This window comes from Cyprinus carpio, chromosome B17 (genome assembly GCF_018340385.1).
Source record: "Cyprinus carpio isolate SPL01 chromosome B17, ASM1834038v1, whole genome shotgun sequence".
Classification (NCBI taxonomy): Eukaryota; Metazoa; Chordata; class Actinopteri; order Cypriniformes; family Cyprinidae; genus Cyprinus; species Cyprinus carpio.
In genome coordinates this window covers 18,041,115-18,063,612 of record NC_056613.1, presented here as the reverse complement: position 1 = coordinate 18,063,612, position 22,498 = coordinate 18,041,115, and the positions used below count along the sequence as shown (strand labels likewise).

General features: G+C 34.2%; 1 long non-coding RNA gene and 1 pseudogene across 1 annotated transcript; one reads left to right on the top strand and one right to left on the bottom strand.

Annotated features, from left to right (window-relative positions):
* The first annotated feature begins 1,580 nt into the window (after window positions 1-1,580).
* LOC109102614 lies at window positions 1,581-18,807 on the top strand (annotated as a pseudogene).
* Window positions 18,653-20,671, bottom strand: LOC109102621. The gene is made up of 4 exons (XR_002019928.2): window positions 20,476-20,671; window positions 20,362-20,393; window positions 20,093-20,278; window positions 18,653-19,513 (listed from the first exon to the last, which is right to left on the bottom strand). It is a non-coding gene; the product is annotated as an uncharacterized LOC109102621 (long non-coding RNA).
* Between the last annotated feature and the right edge of the window lie 1,827 nt (window positions 20,672-22,498).

The following is a 22,498-nucleotide window of genomic DNA, read 5'->3' as shown; positions in this document are numbered from 1 at the left end:
AGTCCAGCTGAATCTAATTGTGCTCATACTATTCGGCAACATTTGGCCATTTCATGTAGAATATATAAATGCTTATATATATACTTGTATATATTGACAATCGTGCCAAGCAGGGTTTTATGAGATTGATGAGGGAACATTTTCTGACAGTGGGTAAATATATACTCAGAAGCAGATCTTTAATATTGTATGGGCTTTACAAATGAAGCTAATTGTGTTTCATTCATGGTGTATGTATATATTTTGGTTGTAAACAGTGTTTATGAATTATAAGTTGTACAATATAATCGTTTCCTTAATTCAGGGTAATTGAATTCACACTTTGCCTGTTCATTCTGTCAAGTGCTGTTTTTGTTCTCTTTGTTTGGGTTGCGTCATGTTCCCGTTTGAAACGCCGTTTGTTCTTACATCAAATTAGAAATAATTGTGTCTTCACATGTAAACTGGGAATACTCCTTGACGTACAAGATCTTGCAAACAGCCAAAAACTGTATCGTTCCTGTTTGTAGGAATTTGCCTGTTGCACAAACCGTAGTCTTGCAGACTGGGTTTTATATTTCCAGATGAGACTCCTGTAAGCTCTTATAGTTTGGAGTTAGAGCAAGAATTTGAAAAGCATGTATTGTTTTGTCTTTTTTCTCAACAGTGGTCTGTTTGTATTGATGTCTGTCTTTCACTCTTGACATCTGCCTATTCCAGATAATATTATTTGACATCTTTTGACTTGTACCCCTTTGGATTTTTAGGGACCTTGTCAGTGCTCCTTGCTTTTCTTTTAAAACTGGTTTTGCATTTTACTCTTCCTTAGATGGCCTTTTTTGATGTGTCAGTTGTTTGTTTTTGATACATCATAAAGAAAGTGTATTATCATTTTTGATTCAGAACCAAATTCCACTTGTAAAGTTTTATGTAAAATTGCATGTATGTCTCAAGTCTCAAAGATAAAAAAGAAATACAATTACAAAAATACAACATATTTACTTGTATTCTTTGCCACTAACCCTGATATTACAATGTATTCATCTTCATCATTTTTCCCCTTTTATTTTGGTTATGTCTGCATTTTGTTTCAAATGTCAAGGAAACTGTTTAATAGACCACTGTTGAAAAATATATCATTAAAACATGGATTCAGAAATGTTGTATTTTGTAATTTCATGATGTGCTGAAAAATTAAAATAATGTTTGCCAAATATAGCCGAGTAAAATGATTTTGCTCTCTTTTTAGTTTAGTAATTTCACAGTTAAACTGCTAATTTTTGCTCAAAATGTTGTGTGTGTATATATAAAAAATAATACTTTTGCTGTATACACATTCTAAATTAAATAGTTTTTACTACAGCAAATTAAGAGAGTTATTAGAAGATTAATTAATTGCATTTATTTATTTATTTGCACGTATGAAATTGTGTTTATCACTGTCAGTTAAAAACATTGAGTTAAAAACAGACTGTAAAAAAAAAAAAAAAAAAAAAAAAAAAAACAGGTAAAAAAAAATCTCAGCACAACACCGGAAGTAAATTTGAAAAGTAACTATAAAATGAAAATACAAAATAAGAGTGCTCTCTTAACCGCTGCCCGGAAGTAGAGTCGGCGGAATTCCTCCTCGGATTGTTACCGCAGCAGAGTCCAGCGCGAACGTAAAGGAACCAGTGTGAGAGCAGCTGAACGCTGTGGCGGTTTGCGGTTTATTTTCTCGTATTTATGGACATTCAGCCTTCAACGGGATCCCATCCTGTTAATTTTGATATTTATCGTCGAGTTCAATAAGCGAGAAGAAGGTGGTCGTGAATGTTGGTAAATGACGGACAGTAGGTTTTGACAGCTGCGGACTTCACATCCAGACCTGGTGCTTTGACAGAAGTGATGCTTCATCGCCAGTATGGAGTCTTTGATATTTTATTTAGTGCTATTAGCTCCACTTTCTATCCATTGTGCGGTAAAACCAGTATCTGTTGAAGAAGACCTCAGAAATCAGGAAGAGGAACAAGAGTTTGGTAAGTTAACGTTACTCTGAGAAAGCAGAGTAACGATTTCCTCAACGAGGAAATTAGATATAAAACTAAGTATACCAAAATATATGGGGATATTTGGGGGTTTGTCTTGATTGGTGAGTTCAGTCTTGCTTCCTTTTCCTGTTTTGACTCAGTCATGACAGCTTATCTTAGTTCATTTCCTCCAAAATGGAAACTGCTGCAATGTAAAAGACATTTACATATAAACCTCTTGCAGTGGAACCTGTTTGGGTCATAGTACAGTAGTATGTAGTACTGACCAAAAATATTTAATTGTTATATTTACTAATATTTAATCTTTAGATATTGTTTTGGGATTTGAGACATTTAAAAGATGTGTGGATAACAGTGGTATTATGTAGGAGGAATGAAATATATATATGCTTTACTTCATCCAGATGCGCTCAGCTCCATACTGACAGACTTTGATGTGGTGCCTGCATCAGATCTCCAGCTTCACTCGGTCAGGAAGAGGGACGTTGATGCCCGATCTCATGTGGAGAGGCTGGTCAGCTTCACGGCACTCCAGAGGTACTCTCTTGCTATAACACAGTGAAAGGCACTTAATAAGCAGACTTTAAGTCACCAAGAGGCTGCTAAGACAGATCACGTGATGTTTATGACTTTTTATCTTTTAATTATTAATGATAAAATTATTTATTTTATTATAAAATACTTAATCTATCTATTTATTGTTTGTTATTCTTCTTTGTCCTTCCTTGATTTAAAAAAAATAATAATTTTGTATTAATTTGTATTTATTCTTATGTATTTATATATATCTGTGCATACACATACACACACACACATATATATATATATATATATATAATGTTATTCATCTCTGCACATCCCTGATTATTTTTATGTATTTTTTTTTATTTACCTGTGTTATATAATGTATTGCCTATTTTTATTCTATTCTATATTAATTATTTTGTTTTATTTTTTGTTTGTGCTGTTCTTCTCTGAGCACCCCTGGGGTCTGTTCTTTGCACCTCGCTCAATACATCTGAGATGGTTTGAAAGATGCCAGATCTTCTAATTGTGATAACTGATCTCTGGCTAATTTGGTTCTTTAAACGAATTTGCAGATTTAATTCAAGTATTAAAGTTGTCTAAGATTACTGCGCGTTCTTGTGTTCCCCCGAAAAGGGCAGATGTATCGATACTAGAAACAACGATCAGCAATGCAGCGATTGGCTGGCGGCAAGACAGCAATGTAATGACATCATATAATTAAAATATACACCTGACGTAAAACAAATTTCTGGTCCTTTATAAGGAAACCGCCAAGCGAATAAAACTACATAAATTTTATAATAGATAAATGAAATGTGCACTGTTTTTACATGATTCCCAGTTATTTCAATATTTCTAGTAATTGTACAGACATTTAATTTTTATTTCAATGTTGTAATTAGTAATTCATTTAATTTTATCTTTGGAGCAGATATGTTTACGTAACAGCATTAATAAAGTTTCTTAAGGGTCAAGATCAAGTTATCTGCATCTCCCGCGCTCCATCAAGCCACTCCCATGATATCTGTCACCACTCAAATTAATGCATGGCTCAGATTAACTGTATGGCATGTGTGTAAGACTGCAATACAATTATTAAGTAATTATTTTATGACGAATAAATCTTTCAGTGAGTAAAACTGGCTGTTTCTATAGTATTATATAGACTACACAACATTATTATATTATTTTTACATTTTTAAATGATTATTATTTTAAATTATTGTCCCTGGATCAGTAGGATACTCTTGTAATAAAGTAGAGGTGGCTGTGACAGATTTTAGTATCAATTCTGCTTAAAAAGATGCAATCTAATCCTGTTCACATGAAATAAGCCTCCCGATTAGGTTTAAGCTTATGGACGTGTTGCAATGACAGCAGCTCCGGGATGAGCTTCGAAGAACCAAACAATCCAAGATCAAGCTAAATTGTCAACAATCAAATCCAGCTAGCTGAGTTAGCGACGTACGATGAATGGACCCCAGGGGCCCGTTTCAGAAAGGAGGTTAAGTGAAAACTCTGAGTATGTTAACCCTGAAATGAGAGAAACTCTAGGGTTTTCCGTTTCAGAATGGGAGGTTTGTCAAACCCGAGAAAGCAGGGTAAGTCAAGCCCATTTCTGAAAGAGCGGTAACTTATACTCAGAGTCAGTTACCGTGGTAACTTACCATATGAACCTAACCCGGTCAGGAGCAGGTTTTCCTCGGTAAACCCCGAGGTCTCCTCCCCCAAAATGCATATTGATTTAAGAATATTTAAAAATTTTGACTGGAAATTGAAAATTCTAAGTAAGAAAAGCATTTTTGCAGTGCATGTACTCCTTCATTGTGCATATTTTCATTATGCAGACACAATGAATTTATACAGAATCCCGTAGATGAGAAGGCTGTATAAGTTCGTAGGGAGTTATTATTTTTTATTTTTTTGGTATTTAATGTCAAATGTTTGTAAAGTCATGAAGCTTACACCCATGAAACTTTTATGCTTAAAGCTTTAACTTGATTGAATTGTTTTTTATATTATATATTATATTGTTTTTATTTTTAGATGCTGCTACGTTCTTTCTTTTTTTTTTCCATAAAAAAAGAAATTTAGTTAAATAATTTACTCTGATTTTATAACAGTGATTAAGAATTAAAGTTGTTTATTGACTCGGAAGTATGGAGAAGTCTTTTTGTCTGTGTTGTTGCCATGGTGAATCATAATTTTACTCAGTCGACAAAACACAAACACAATTTAGCTGTTCTGAAACCGAAAACTCAAGAAAACTTTCCCATCTCAGGGAAAGTCAACTCACAGTTTGAGTTTCAACTTGGAGTTGGTTGAAACGGGCCCCTTCTAATAATAATAATAATAATAATCTTATGTATTTATTTTTAGCATATTTTTAAAAAACATGTATCTTTATTTATTTTAAGATTCTTTTATTCTATTATATAGACTTCAATTATTCTATTATTCTATTATATAGACTTCATATCATATATTTTTATATAAGAATATAATATATCATTTCTTGCCTATTTTTATTCTGTTTTATATGAATTGCTATTTTTTTTCTTTTCTGATCACCCTGGTTTCTATAATAATTATATTATGTATTTTTTTTTTCTGTAGATATCTTTATATATCTCTGTATTTCTTTATTATTTTTTCATTTATTTATTCATTCATCCATCCGTTCATTCATTCATTCATTTTGCAGGGTTTTCTTCCTTTAGAGTGTCACTGAAATAAAAACATCTTGTATTCTCTTTTCAAAATCTCTTTTCAAAGGCACTTCAATCTATATTTGACAACCAACATTGACCTTTTCACTGACAACTTCAAGGCTGTTTTTTTTGTTAGGAATGGATGGGAGGGAGGATTTGTTTTACATTTAGTTAATTAATTTATATGAAGCGTAGTGGGTAAGACATAGGATGAGAACATCAGCCTTGGCTGAGAACTGAATTTTCTTGTTTTTCCATCTGTGATTTATTATTATACATCGACATATCATTGTTTGCTATCTCAACAGGAGAGGAGCACTCGCGTGTGCAGGCACACATAGACGGGGAGGAGTTTTCAGCCCACATTCTTACTGAAGAGGCTGAATATAATGTAGAGGTAATTTGTTCAAACATGCTTTATAATTGAAAGCATTCAATATTTATTTCACAGTATGCATTTTTACTGAATGTTTCAGTGTGTCTTGTCTTTTGTTTAGCCCTTGTGGCGCTTTACAGAGTCGCCATCTGATGGCCGTTTGCTGGTGTACCGTTCAGAGGACATTAAGAACATCAGTCGACTGTCCTCACCCAAAGTGTGTGGATATGTGAATGCTGATGCTCAGGAGCTCCTGCCAGAAGAGGCAAGAGCAGCAGGACAGACGGAACAGGAGGAGGGTGTGTATTTACATATGTATGGAACGCTGCCACAGAGGACTTTAGGTCATTTAATATTGGAGACTGGATATCAGACAAGTTATCATAATTAACAACATTTCCTTTAACTGTAAGACCATTTTTAACTGTAAAATTGATGAACAGGAATTTATTGGAATTTCCTGCAGTTATATAAATTTTTTTTGTTTTTTTAAACCACCAAATGAACTCTCAGACTGTATGGAATCTAGTTTAATTGAAAAATGTTGTCATTTTGTTTTTCAGTAATTTTAAGACAATTATATTTAATTATAATAGCAGCCTAAACACACAATAGATATTCAGCTTTCCTCACATGCTCATGATGAACGAGATGGTTACTGCATGAGTGTGTGTAGGAGTTATACATCAGTTTGACAAAGGCCGCCCATTCAAGCATGTAGTCACCCGGCAGTGACCTCCTGCTATGAGAACTGAACATAGTCTGGAGACAATCCATAATAATTCAGTTCAGGAACTTCATTCTTTGTCCTCCATTATCATAGTCATAGAAGTCCCCCATTGTGTTGCTTTGTATTGTGTAGATCCATTTATGGATGTTGATGTTTTGGAACTGAGTAATTAGAAATAATTATTTGGTGGATTCGTTTGGATTTTATGGTGCAGTATGTTTAGATGCTTTTATTTCTTGAATGCAGAACCTCACAACATAGAGAAAAGATCTACACACGACCACAAGAAGAACACCTGCCCACTGCTGCTAGTGGCAGATCATCGCTTCTACAAGCACATGGGCCGTGGAGAGGAGAGCACCACCCTCAACTACTTGGTGAGCAATGCAAATGAAACGCACTAAATGTATGTGGACGGAAGAGAGTGTATAAAAGAGAGGTTTTTTTTGATTTTAAAACAATGATGTTATATTATTAAATGTGTTTTGTTTTTGTGTGTTTTGTGTTTTTGATTTTGATGTTATAGAGAGTGTGTGATATATACAGAAACACATCCTGGGATGATGAGTATAAAGGCTACGGTGTGCAGATTCAGCAGGTCACGATCATCCTTCTCTGTTCTCATTATAATTTAGCTATTTCAGTAGATGAGTTTTGTTTTCCTAAGAGTTTTCACACTGTGTTTAACCCTGAGTTAATGTCATTCTAAATCCAGCTTTTAACTCTGGGTAATGGTACTTTTCACACTTGTATTTCAGAAGCAGGGTTAGCACCACTTTTTACCCCAGAGTTACACTGGTGGCCAAAATTATTCGAACACTAGTATTTTCACCAGCTAAAAATTGTTTTATTAATATCTAACGATATTATCAATCTCTGTATTATCGTGGTCACATGACGATATGAAACGATATTTAAACTTCTAATTCTAACATACAATGTCTTTAAAGTTGTGTTTTGGGCCATTATGCTACAGTATCTGTCAAAGGAACTAAAACCGAAAGCACAATATGGCTTAATCCTTTCATGAAGTCTGTTTTTGCTGCACGTTACAAAGCGGAAGTGTGCACTTCGTTCATGTGATCAGCTCTTGATCCGATGTTTTCCGCGCCTCAGAACGGCTCCGTTCACAGTGAGCTAATTTTATTGCATGTGCTGTGAGTTTAGTGTGAACGCAACAGCCACCAGTTAGGATTTATTTTCGTGGCAGATGGTTACAGCATTTCACTAGATGCGTTTTTGTAAGCATGTTTTCACTGAAGCTGGAGTTTTCCTTCAAAATAAAAGCTCTACTGCAGTTTCCTTCCAAATAAAAGCTTTAAAGTGCAGTATGAATTGCTGACAGCTAGTGGTTTAAATGGGTAACGTTAGTGCAATCCAAATGTAAGATATTTTTTTCAAGTGTAGAAATTAGGAATGAAGTTTTGCAATTTCCCTACTGTAGTGGAAAGCAAAATTTATATACCTATAAAGGTAAGATATTTTTTTCAAGTGTAGAAATAATTGTTTTACAATATGGCATATGACTTAAAAAAATTCCGACTTAAGTGTTCACGATGGGTTAGAGCTCTTAATTCTGAACTATCATAGTGCATTAGACAGAATTTCCCTACTGTAGTGGAAAGCAAAATTTATATACCTATAGAAGAATTCAACTTTAAAATGTACAAAAGAATCCAGTTCTTCATTTGTCTTTTTTAAAATATTGTTACGTCCCAACTTGATATCCTTTTAAACTACAAATGAAATGTTCATGAGAGAAGTAATAATATCTGATTTGTAGTAAATAGTGTCTTTTGAATGGATCACTGAAATGGTTCATTAAAGCACTCCAAATTATTCATTGAAAAATCAGTGATGCAGTTCTTGATTAAAACTCATTAACTGATGATGAGCGTTGACGGTTTTCAGTGAATAATGACTTGAATTCTGAAAAACTTTGTAATTGTATGACTACTGTTCCTCACACAAAGCTCTCACATGGCTTCAGATGAGTTGCAATGCATCACACAAGACATGTGAGCCACTTTTATTTTTATTTTTAATGTTCCTTAAAGATTGATATCTCATTTCTTGTGTAATTTTTACTGTATGGGAAAGTCAACCAGAACATTATTCAAAACACCTCCTTTTGTGTTCCACAGAAGAAAGCCATATGGGTTTAAAAAGAAATGTCGCAAAACAATCCTGCTTCTACTCCTGATCACTAGTAGAACTGATGACTCTGAAGTCAAACAGATCATAGCAGCTGACTCAACTCTAATACAAAGAGCTTAATGTTAGTTTCAACAGACCACAAAAGTTTCCAGATTTTGTCACATGGCTTGTAGCAAACTCCAGGTGTAACTCAACGTTGGACTTTCTCAAAAGTGGCTTTCCTTTAACTGACTCTTTGACTAAATCTATTTCATGCTTTTTCCATCATTACAGTGGAGTTCAAGTGCTCAATGCTTTTTTTTTCTTTTTTTCATTTCATTGTTCAGTGAGTCCAAATTTTTGATCTGTGAGTGTTATTTTGCCATCTAAGTTGTATATAAATCCCACAGATAATCATAAACAAGGAGCCCACAAAAGTTGCCGACGGAGAGATTCATTACAACATGAACGGCAGCCCATTTGGAAGAAAGGACGGTGTGTGGGATGTGAAGAAACTTCTGGAAGTAAGTGCAGTGTCCCTAGAAATACAGTATATGCAGGTCAAAATGTTATAATTATTCCACAACAACAGTCTAATAAAAGTAAAGTTCATGTTCTTTATATTCTGTATTGTATTAAGTAAAAGTTATTTTTTAGACAGTATTTCAAAACAAATAAGTTAATATTTATTAGATATAATAGTGTTTCCTGCACACATAATCAAAGGTAGCATGATGTCCGAATCACTAAGAGTGACTCTTAAGAATTGATTCTTTTTAATGAATCAGTGGAAAAGATTCATGAACCAGCCTCTAACTTAACTGTAAGTTAGTGATTTGAATCAGATTCACTCAGTCATTGAATCCCTTCACAACAGACTCCCTCACTGAACTGCGAGTCACTTTTCTTGTTTGATTCTGAACGAAACAGGATTCGTTACTGTGATGTATTTTATTTTTTTAAGAGCCAATTTTACGAGTCATCATTTGGTCAGGAGCCGTGAATCACAAATTCGCAGACCCTCACTTTCTCAACTTTGTCTCGCTTGTCTTTAGCAATTCAGTTATGACATCGCAGACAACGCCTCTACAGTTTGCCTTGCCCATCTCTTCACCTATCAGGACTTCGATGATGGCACTCTGGGTCTGGCATACGTGGCCCCTTCCAAACAGGGATTGGGAGGACTCTGCCCTAAACGTAAGGATCTCTTCAGCTGTGATCAGTGGAATTCCACTCTTCAGAAGTGCTTGACCTTGCACATTCATTTTGTTTTCCAGCCTACTATCCATCACAAACCGTCAGGAAACCCAGCTACCTGAACACAGGCTTGACAAGCACCATGAATTATGGGAAAACTATTCTGACGAAGGTTTGGTTTAAATACCACTTGCATCTTGTATACTAGCAAGCAGCACACTGATGTTTTATCTCTCCAGGAAGCAGATCTTGTAACAACTCATGAGCTCGGGCACAACTTTGGAGCAGAACACGATCCAGACAACATAGCTACCTGTGCGCCCAGCGATGACCAGGGTGGCAAATATGTCATGTACCCTATTGCGGTCAGTGGAGATCATGTCAACAACAAGGTATTATCCATCCTGTACTGATTTTTATTTTTTTTTACCCTTTACATGTAGTTACTTTACTTACGCACCGGTTTTATTTTTTCCCTCAGCGCTTCTCCAGCTGTAGCAGGTTCTCCATCAGTAAGACGTTAAAGGTCAAGGCCCATCAGTGCTTCAAGGAGAGGAGCAGTAAGCTGTGTGGGAACTCCCGTGTGGAGGAGGATGAAGACTGTGACCCTGGACTGCTTCATCTCAACGATGACCCCTGCTGCACAGCTAAGTGCAAATTCAGGAAGGAGGCACAATGCAGGTAAAGAAGCTAACAGTGATAGACCAATATATCAGCATCCACCAGATATAGATCACAATAGTGACCACACACTGTTTCAGTGGTCTTGTTTCTCCAAGCAGTTTTTCTATACATTGTATAGGGATTTAAAAAAAAAAAAGTCTTGAACCGAACAAACCAGTTCAGAAAAGAATCCCTATATTAACAAATTATTTTAGAATATTAATAAATTATATAATTAATATTAAATGAATTACATAAAAATAAAAATGTATATAAAAATTGAGGAAAAACCTTTGTTATTTTATGTACAATACATGGTGTTAACAAATAATAATAATAAAAAAAATAGAATAATTGAATAATAATGAAAAATAATGTGTATACACTACTGTTCAGTGAATTTTTAAGAAATTAATACTTTTATTCAGCAAAGATGCATTTAACTGATAAAAAAGACAGTAAAGCCATTTATAAGGTTGCAAAAGTTTTCTTTTTCAAATAAATGCTTTTGAACTTTCTATTTATCAAAGAATCCTGAAAAAAAAATCTATCATGGTTTCTACAAAAACATTATGCAGTACTATTGTGTTCAACATTGATGATACAAAATGTTTCTTAAGCAGAAAAGAGGCATATTAGAATGATTTCTGAAGGATTATGTGACACTGAAGACTGGAGTGATGGTGAACATTCTGCTTTGCATCACAGGAATAGATTAGATTTTATATATATTCATGGGAATTGAAATCGGATAAGTAAATTTTTTTTTTAATTAAGTTTCATTATGCTGGCTGATGGCTTCAACAGAAGCATATTCCATCAACTGTCTTAAAAGGTTTAGAAATGATAAGTCAGAACATAGTTTAAAAAAGTTTCAAAGTTTTATTTCGAAGTGTGGTTGTCTTAAGGGCATTGTTCTGTCAGTGTTTGTGGCTGATATTGTTGTCTGTGACCCTCAGTGACAGGAACAGCCCCTGCTGCAAGAACTGTAGGTTTGAAAGTGCAGATAAGATCTGTCAGGAGACCATCACCGCCACCTGCAAGGGCATGGCAAGGTGCACAGGTGAGCCCAGAACTCTCCAAAGTCAATGTAGCAGTGGTCTGGATCAATCATATTTCACTTTTTACATTTTTGTATCCCTAGGCAACAGCAGTGAGTGCCCCACCCCTGGTAACCTGAAAGATGATACGGAGTGTGTGGACAAGGGCCGATGTCAGGCGGGCAAGTGCATACCTTTCTGTGAGGCCCTGCATAACCTTGAGTCCTGTGCCTGCAATGGTAAATGTCCCAGCTGACCTTCCTTTCTTAGTTCACTAGTGCCCAACCAAGAGATCTGATTGGATGACCAGTGCTCATAGCCAGTGAGCAGCGATAGACTGTATAACACTGTTTCTACTTATAGCAGACTTCTATAGAGACACAGACTTTAATATCTTGACTACAATAAATCTTTTAAACATTTACACCATTATTGCCTAGGGGAAAAATGCAGGTCATATCATAGATATTTTATTATTTACTTCTTGTTTATCAAATATTAAATTTTTATATATATATATATATATATATATATATATATATAATATATATATATATATATATATATATATATATATATATATATATATATATATATATATATACACAGTACAGGTCAAAAGTTTGGAAACATTACTATTTTTAATGTTTTTGAAAGAAGTTTCTTCTGCTCATCAAGCCTGCATTTATTTGATCAAAAATACAGAAAATGTAATATTGTGATATATTATTACAATTTAAAATAATTGTTTTTAAATTTATTATACTTTAAATGATCATTTATTTCTGTGATGCCAAGCTGAATTTTTAGGATAATTTGGGGTCAGTAATTTTTTTCTCTTTTTTTTATATCACATGATCCTTTAGAAATTGTTAATATGATGATTCATTATCAAAGTTGGAAAACAGTTCTGCTGCTTAATTTTTTTTTCATAAACATGTGATACCTTTTTTAGGATACTTTGATGAATAAAAAAAAAAAAAAAATAAAATAAAAAAAGAAGCTATGTTTTAAAATATAAATATTTTGTAATAACAATATACACTACTGGTCAGTAATCTGGGGTCAGTAATTTTTTTTTCTTTCTTTTTTTAAAATAAAATTCAATACTTTTATTCAGCAAGGATGTGTTAAATTGATAAAAAGTGATAGTAAAGAAAAATATATTATTAGAATATATATTACAATAGAATGTTTTTTTTTTTTTTTTTTGAATAAATGCAGTTCTTTTTAACCTTTTTCAAAATATTCATCAAATATATTAGACATGAACTGTTTCCAACACTCATAATAAATCAGAATATTAGAATGATTTCTAAATGATCATGTGATAGACTGGATGTTACATGTGACACTGAAGGCTGGAGTAATGATGCTGAAAATTCAGCTTTGCATCACATTTAAAATGTAGCTTATTCCTGTGCTTCAAATCAGAATTTTCTGCATCATTACTCCAGTCTTCAGTGTCACATTATCCTTCAGAAATCATTCTAATATGCTGATTTGGTGCTCCAGAAATATTTTTTTTATTTCTTGTTATTATCAATGTTCTGATGAATAGACGCTTCAAGAGAACAGCATTTATTTTTAATAGAAATAATTTGTAAAAATGTAAATCTCTTTACTGTCAGTTTAGATCAGTTTAATGCATCATTGCTGAATTTCAGTATTACTTTCTTAAAATAAATAAATAAAATTCTTACTGACCCCAAACTTTTGATAGTGTAAATACAGACTTCATGACAACTATCCCCAATGACAACAGGTAAGATGTATAAAAACAGTGTCAGATGTACACTGAAACTAGTACCAAAACACACATACTAATAAGTGTTTTACCTGCAATTATGGATGCAGAAGTGCTGAGTCTGTCTATTTGCTGTGATGTTTTTCAGAGACTGAGAACTCGTGTAAAGTGTGCTGTCGAAGCAGTAGCAGGCTGTGCACTCCCTTTAGCAGTGATGGGTCATATCTTTACCTGCGCAAGGGCAAACCCTGTACCGTTGGCTTCTGTGACGGGGCAGTGAGTACACTGCTTGTCTATGTTTTAATGACGATCATTTTTCAGACTCAATAGTGTTTTCTATTCACTAGCGTGATAAATGCTGCGGCATTGTTCATTCCAGGGTAAATGTATGAAGCAAGTCCAAGATGTCATCGAACGTTTATGGGACTTCATTGACAAACTGGACATCAACACATTTGGTAAGGGATGATTACAGCGTGAATTTAGCTAGGACTTTTTCTCTATGTTTTGTAATGCCAGTGGTGACTCTTCTCTGTCAATGTGCAGGGAAGTTCTTGGCTGACAACATAGTTGGATCAGTGGTGGTCTTCTCTCTCCTCTTCTGGATTCCCCTAAGCATACTGGTGCACTGTGTGGTGAGACTTATTTCACAGTCAATGTGTTTTCCTGAATTGATTTTTCTTAAAGGGATAGTCCACCCTGTCATCATTTACTTCCAAACCTCTTTGACTTTCTTCTGTGTTGTGTAGTGTTGAATTAGCTTTTCAATTTAACAAGATTTTAAAGATATTTATATTTTTAAACAGTATGTTAGCAATATGTGTATATACTATTATAGTATTTATTAATATTTTAAATTAGATTTTTTTTCATACTTTTAGTTATCATTTAAATGTAAGTTTTGGTAATGTTGATAAAAACTAGTCTAAGTTTTGATAATTTTATGTTATGTTATGGTTATAGTTTTGTCATTTTATTCTTTTTTTTTTCTATTTAGTTTTTATTTTTATTTCTATTTTAGGAATTTTAAAACCATTTCAAATTTTGTTTACATTTTCATCTGATATTTCCATCTTATTTTATTTCAATCAACAAAAATACATTTTAGTTAGGACTGCAATAGAAATAATTCAATGGTTTTGTTTTTTTTATTAAATCCTCGACAGTTTTTAAAGTGTATGGGTTACATGATAATTTGTACAGTTTTTAAACAAATTTTAGTTAAATTCAATTCAGCAATAACACTGTGAGGAACAGACTGAAATTTGATGGTATTTTGCTATAATCTCATTTGTATTGCGGTTTCTGATAATACTTCCACAGAAGTAATTATGTAAGTACTATGGTGAGTGTAAATGATGACAGAATTTTTATTTTTGGCTAAACGAACCCTTTAAAGTCAAGACATCACAGTGATTGTTTCTCTTTGCTCATTAATAGGACAAGAAACTGGATCAGCAATATGAGGAAAACTCCAAAACCATGATGTACCCAAGTGTAAGTCCTTCTGTCACAAAACTACAACTACAACACTATGGCTCCTTTCGCTCGCAGCGGAGATCAGATTACTAACAGACTAAACCTGCATTAAAGTCATCCAGCACCCCAAAGTAACATCATAACTTGCTCACCCTGTTAGCATGGCGTCTTTTATCAGGGCTAGTATGGGTGAGCGTGGCTGCACATGTGTGACTTGTGGCTTGTTTGCTCTGACCCTTGTGGAACTGCAGCAGATGGTGGTGGAGGTGTGTAGTAGAGCTCTCAACTCAGGTGAGTGAGCGTCATACGGCCCCTGAGTGTGAGTCGCAGCGCGCTGGTTGTGACGTGTCAGGCGGATTGACTGAGTTTAGTTCAGCTTGTCCTGTATGTCTCGTGCATTCAGTGTCTATGAGGATGTGTTGCCGGTTTCTGGTTCAAACGTGTTTTTGGATGCAGTTCAGTACTGGAGCGTTTTAAATGCACGGCTTTGAAAATCTCTTGATACTACATACGCTAAGGGTGCCTGTCTCTTCATTTGATTTGGTTCAAGAGATGTGAACGTTAATGATTTGGCAGATGCATATTTTTCTGCTTTTAACGCAAGTGTAGCATGCTGTTTCTGTTTTGCATAGGGATGGGCATAGTTTGTCTAGTTGTACTTGACAGATGAATCAAAATACTACAATTGTGCTACTATGTAATTAAAATTATGTATAAATGTATATATATATATGAATTATTATTTTTTTGTATTGTAATTGATTTATTCGTGATTTGTTCTAGTTTTATTTGTACTGTATAATTTTATCTATACTGTATAACTCTATAATTGTGTATTAAAAATTGTGTAAAATTTATCAAATTTCAAATCAGTTAGATCCTAGAAATGGTACAAAAGTTTGTTTTAAATAATTTATATATATATATATATAGATATATATATATATATATATATATATATATATATATATATATATATTTCTGCCTACCTTTGTGAAGAATGTTCTGTAAAAGTGCTATTATAAAAATAAATATAAAATGAAAATAATACACACAATTTTATTTTTAAATAATGCAAAAAAAGCTGAATAAAAAAATGTCCAAGTTTCAGTAAAAATGCTATTATTAAATATATATATATATATATATATATATATATATATATATATATATATATATATATATATATATATATATATATATATATATATAAAGAAAAAAAATAATTTTTATTGATTTATTTAATATATTATTTGTTTATTTAACATAACAGAAGTCCGTAGAAAAACAAAATAAATATACCAAATCCAAAGACAAACATGCAATGTGTTGTGCAACAAAAAAAAATATTTTTAAATGATGCAAAAAAAAAAATTAAAATGTGTTAAAAGTTTTTATCCATCAGTAGTTGGTTTACATACATAAACATCATTCAGATGTGTTTGTATTGCGTTTTGCTGTTAATTCAGTCACAGTTTTAAGATGTCATGTTAAAAATAGTTTAAAACCACTTTTTTTGTTTCACTGTTCCGTTTAAATCAGTAGTTCTTAACCATCAGCAAACTTCCAAGGGGGCCACGGGACAACTTAAATTTACTTATTTACATATTTTTACTTAAATTGCTACAAACAAAAACAGTGTAAACTGAAAAAAAAAATTTCCCATTAATAATTATATTTATTGAAAGATAAACATTTCAAAAATGTCTTATAAAATCACAAAATGAATCAAGCAGCATTGTCAATTTCAGCAGAAATACCAAAAGAAATATCTTTGAGAACCACTGGTCTAAATGTTTTTTGACAGGAAGAAAATAAAAATCTATGATACACAGAACTTTGATAATCAATCATTGCTGTCACTTCCGAGTACTCATGCCCATCCCTATTTATGCAAGATGTTGTGAATACTACGATGAGACTCTCTTAATTATTCCATCACAAATTCTGTCCTTAGAGCGCAGAGATGATGAGCGGTATGGAATCGGCCCCCATCCGCATTGTGAAGGCCTCTCACCCGCGACCTCAGCCCTCACTGGGCGTCTCGCCGGCACAGGAGACGCTCGCCGGCCCAGACCCTGCCAACCTCTCCGCCGCACACAAAGCGGATCCGCTGCGAATGGCCACAATCGAGGAGGACCCCAGCGGAGACTCCTCTCACCTGGAAGAGGAGGACGGCTTCCGTCAAAGCGGCACAGCTGCCAGGTCCTTCGAGGACCTCACCGGACAGGCAACGCCATCCCGCGGGAACAAGAGACGGCTGACGAGACAGGCGCACATTGACAGTAAGGAGACAGAGTGCTGAGGACACTGGCATAAGTCAAAAATGACTTGAGCTGTGAGGATCAGGGTGCGTTTTGTTAGTGCATTTAAAAGTGTATGTGATGTGTAAACTGCTGACACATTTCGGTTGGTTCTTAGAAATTGTGTAGCATTCCTTTAATGCACAATTGTAGTTGTTAAAAATAGAGTGCTACTTAAAAGCATGTCAGAAACTGCCACAAGAAATTACTTTGCATTTGGTCAATTCAAAAATTAAAGGAATAAATTGAATACAGCTTCGGACGGTATCTTAGTTTGGCTGTGAAATATGACTCCGCAGTTTCAGAAGCCAGCAAAAAGACAAACGTCTACGAGTTCAAATGAATAGTTTATCCAAAAATGAAAATTATGTTATCTTTTTTGCTCGCCCTCATGCCATTCCAAACCTTTTGTGGAACCACACATGCATGGAAGTCAATGGGGTCAAATATTATTTTGGACCACAGTGACTTTTATTGTATGGACAGAAGCAGAACATTGTTCATAATATCTTCTTTTTATGTTCCACTGGAGAAAGTAATACAGGTTTGAAAATCACAAGGATTTAATGAGAACCATTCCTTTAATCATTTTACATTTGCCCTATCTGTTGTTACTGTTTAGGCATTTTGGGGTTTTTTATAAATCAAAATGTTTTGTGGTAATTGACAATCACAGGTGCTGTCCTTAGATCTTAAAGGGACAGTTCACCTTAATATGAAAATGATGCTATCATTTACTCGCCCAAAAATCACAAATGAACATATCTTTAATAAAACCTGAGAGATTTCCGTCCGTCATTAAAAATGAATTCTGCCGAAACTTTGTAAATCTATACGAGTCAAGCAGTTCAGTCCAGGTCTTCTGAAGAAATACAATCACTTTATATTTGCTTCTCATTTACCATAAATGATGAGCTCTTCATAGTTTGTTTGCTGGTCAATGTATAGATAAAAATAAAATCTAGCATTAATTAAATTTCTTTATGATCTTTTTGAAGTATGAAAGTTTTGGGAGAATGGATTTTTGATTGGAGAGAATGCATGTTTTGAAAAGTCTTGTGGGTTTGGAACGACAAGAGGGTGAGATTTGGTAAACTATCCCTTTAACTTGTATTTAATATTCTTTTAATACAGTCAGTATGTGCCTTGTAACATACATCCAGTAGTGCAAATGTCTGTATTCTTGTTCATGTATACCTCATTAAGAACATGAGCAGCAGGACTAATGCATGGCTCTATACTTTTAATGTTACACTGGTCGACTTGCTGAGAAGGTTCAAGCTATGCATGTCCTATGCCATATGTTTCTGAAGTAAATGCCATGCGTGTTTGGAAACTGTAAGACGTGAGTTTTATTTGACCTGTTCTTAAGGATAAAAAAGATAGAAATCGAACATCATTTTTTGCATTGTTTGTTCAGCATAATTTGTACTACTATAGCATCTCATGTCATTTCAATACAGTAATATGAATATATGAAACCCTGATTACAGAGCCGAGGGATGTGCATATTTCATAAATTTTCTCTTTTTGCCACTAAAACGGTTGTATAGATGTGACCAAAATGAACTGATATAGTATTCCCCCACTGTGAAATATCTGACTTTTAACTATTACAGTCAACTTTTAAGATTTTAATGTGCCATAAGTCAAATGACTAAATATATATTTTGTATTGTTTCTTACTTTCCTGTATATCAAATCAGAAGGAATTAAAACATCTCACTTGGATGTAGACAGCTGTATCTGATCATATTCTGCTATCATTCAGTGTGTGTGTGTGTGTGTGTGTGTGTGTTTGATGTTTGTTTGGTTATGTCACATTTATTTAACATGTACTGTATTCTTGGGGTTTGAAGCCACATGAATAAACGGTCTCTACACTGAAGCGTTTCTGATTATTTTATGACGCTGAAAGAAAATGCATTTGATATTGCCAGAGGATCTAAAAATGAAAGGCATTATTGTTCCTACTAAAAAGCTTAGTGCGTATAAGAAGCTCAATAAATCAACTGGCCTCACCAAAACATTAATATAAATATGTTTTTGGCAGAGCATTAAATATTGTCTGTGACATCTGTGATTTAACTAGAGTAACTCAAAACACCTCCTGTTTTCAAATCAGGTTGACTGTTGGATGGTCCTTATACAATTTATGACGATAAGCATATCCAAAAATGTCCAAATATAAACCACAGGAACTGAATGGTGTTTTGCACGCTGTGCACCATTTGACCTGTGTTTTAATCACACAGTAGGCTGCTCTCAGGGCATTTTGGGTCTACATTCCCCCCCAGTAAGGCAGAATGAAGGGCAAATCAGTCACTCGCCTCTCAAGAAGTGTCCAAAAATGCTCTGCCAAAAACTGATTGCCTTTATCAGAGAGATGAAGTGCGTCCGAAAGATACACTGAGAAATCCTTAGGGGAAAAAAAACTATTTGTATTCTAGTTCTGATTTTTATATGTTAATTCATTATATTTATGGTTATGCCAGTCCAGAGATCCAGAACATCCACACCAGACTGTCTAGCAGCCTGAACGCAGGCCTGCACATACTGACCAACCACAGAGTTCAGCCGATTCAAAGATGAACCTAATAAAAAAATAAGCATTTAAACACACCGAAAGCCATATTCATCATGTGTGTGAGAGAGAGAGAGAGAGAGAGAGAGAGGGATAGAGAGACCAAAGCTATCATTGCAACTAAATACTTAAGTTCTGCTTGCTCCACACACTATATACTGCCAAGTCATTTTTAAAAAAAATAGTATGTGAAACCGCATGCAATGTGCACCAATACGTTTCATATCATTTGCTGCACTGTTGTCACGTGACACTGCCAAGTTGCACGTCTAATGAAGTGATCTGGTTATAATTTTAGAAATAAATAGGTATTTTGCAAGTAAATTTTGATCCAAGATTTGAGTGAAAATGTATTAACAGCAGATAATGTTTATAAAGAATTGTTTTACACTGGATATTTTTCCATTCCTTTAAAAGATTTGTTGTTTATAGTGTAACTAATGTTTGGTTTTATTTACTGGTATTTTACATAATTTCTTAATTTAGTAATTAAAATAATTAAATAAAAGTAATGAGGTCATATGATGGCAGTATAGAATACTACCGTATACAACATTGCATACCATTTCACATACAGGAGGTGTGTCACCTTTTAGCAAGCACTCTTTCTCCTAGGCGGCTTCGTGAAGTGGTGGTGGAGTGATGAAGATGATCTTGTCATTGGACCCTCCTATAGACAGCAGATATTTGACGATATCTTTTAAATTCTCCGTGAATTCATGGAGAGGCACGTGCTGCGCAGGGTTCTTGTCTGGAAAGAACCACGTCGCATTTTCTAATAAATGAAAGGAATGATAAAATCATCCGCTACAGCGCTATGAATGCAATAATACATCCGTGCTGTCATAAAATCTGTACCTGGTGAGAGATTTCGGATCCTCATCCGTTCGCTTGAAACGCAAACGGAAACAAAAACACGGCATGTCAGAGTAAAGAACAAACCCCAAAGTGCCCTGTATCCCAAATTGTTACCTGTGTTATTGAGTCGCCGAAAAGAATGATTTGGGACCATATAACTTAGTGTCGACATACTAACAGCAACACCTGACGACTTTAAGTCTACTAGCAGTAATGTGTGATGCTTCAATCCTAAACGATTCAGAGTTTGAATCTTTGAATCGTTCACTTCCACGCACTGAATGCTTTCCTGTCTTCAAAGACTACTACAGCGCGCGCCGATAGCTGGCTTGAGAAAGCGACCACTTACAATTAATGAAATAAATAAACCGTGTAGAGTGTGCATTTTTTTTATTTTTATTAAGGTGTCCGTCTATTCTAAACATAGCCATTTACTATCTATTAAATAAATAAATAATCATAAAGTGTGTTATTCGGTCCATTCTATATATGGCAATTTACTATTATAAATAAACAAATAATTGTTTATTAACTAAGGGGCCGAGGTCCACTAGGGAACCTCAGCAAACCTCCAATGACTTAAAGTGAATAAAAAGAAGACAAAACAAGCATTAAAATGATGACAAAACAACTAAAAATCAAGATATTTCTTATTTTACCCATCAAAAAGTCTTCAAAAACCTCAATATAAAAGGAAGCCTAATTTTAAGACTGTGATTTCTAGACCTGGAAATGTAATGTAAATGAATAAAATTTTCTTAATAATAATAATAATAATAATAACAAACATGTTTCTAGTTATTCCAAGCTAGTTTTGCTAATGGCAATAACAAATAAATGTAAGCTTTATACACGTGATACTATTTATTTATTTATTAAATTGGAAGAGGATCTGTTTAGAATGGACTCCATTCTAAGCTACTTGATATTTAATAAATGAGTAAATAAATACATATAGGCTAGAATAGATTATGTAGAGCTTACAGTTAGTAAGCTAATATCAGTTCTAAACATACCCATGTCTGCTATTTTGAAATATTAGGTAATATACTATGCAGTATTTTATGGAAGCCTGTTTCCGCCCCTGAATAAAAAATAAAACGAGGTAATTGCAACTTTTTATCTCACAATTATGACTTTTTTTCTTAGAATTGCAAGTTTTAAATTTTAAATTAAATTTTTTATTTAGTGGCGGAAGCGGGCTTCCGTTGTATTTAGTAGTAGGCTAGTAATAAATTCAAATTGTTAAAGGGTTAGTTCACCCAAAAATGAAAATTCTGTCATTAATTACTTACCCTCATGTCGTTCCAAACCTGTAAGACCTTCCGGTGGCTCAATTTAAATTTAGCGAAGCTATGAGAATATATGAGATTTTTGTGCACAAAGAAAACAAAAATAATGACTTTATTCAACAATTCTTCTCCCCGAGTTACTGTCTTCCGCCATTTTGGAGAGTACCACGAAGTATGCGCGCGATTTCCAATGAAAACATTCAGGTGTGCTCATATGTCGTGGTGCTCTCCAAAATGCCCGAAAACGGTACCTCAGGGAGAAGAATTGTAAAAAAAAAAAAAAAAAATTGTTTTCTTTTAATAAAAAGTATTCTCATAGCTTTGCAAAACTGAAGTTGAGCCACTGATGTCACATGGACAGTTTTACCGATGTCCTTACTACCTTTCTGGGTCTGGAACATTTCAGTTGCGTTGCTGTCTATAGACAGTTTCAACGGCAACAACATAAACAAACGTTACTGCGCATGCGTGCTTTTGTGGCCCTAACTTAACTTCCGGTAGACTTCCAGACAGAATCAGTAACAACAGCTAAGTAGTCCCTCTAGAGTAGATTATTTTTGATAACAAGCAAAATATGTTTGCTGGTAAATCAGACTTACTGAAAATGCAAATTAACTCTCTGCCAGCAGGAGGTGCTTTAAAGCGGGAGAAACAGAGGTTTCTATAGTAACTGCTGTACACAAAGCAGCGCTGAGCTCACAAACGCTGCTTTATCAGGCATATAACATGTAAGATGAAATAAAAATGACATCAAAAATTTAATAGACTAATTAAAGATAGTCTTCCTTAATAAACACAGTGATATAAAAACAACTGCGCGTCGTTTTGATTTTTAAATGTGCAGT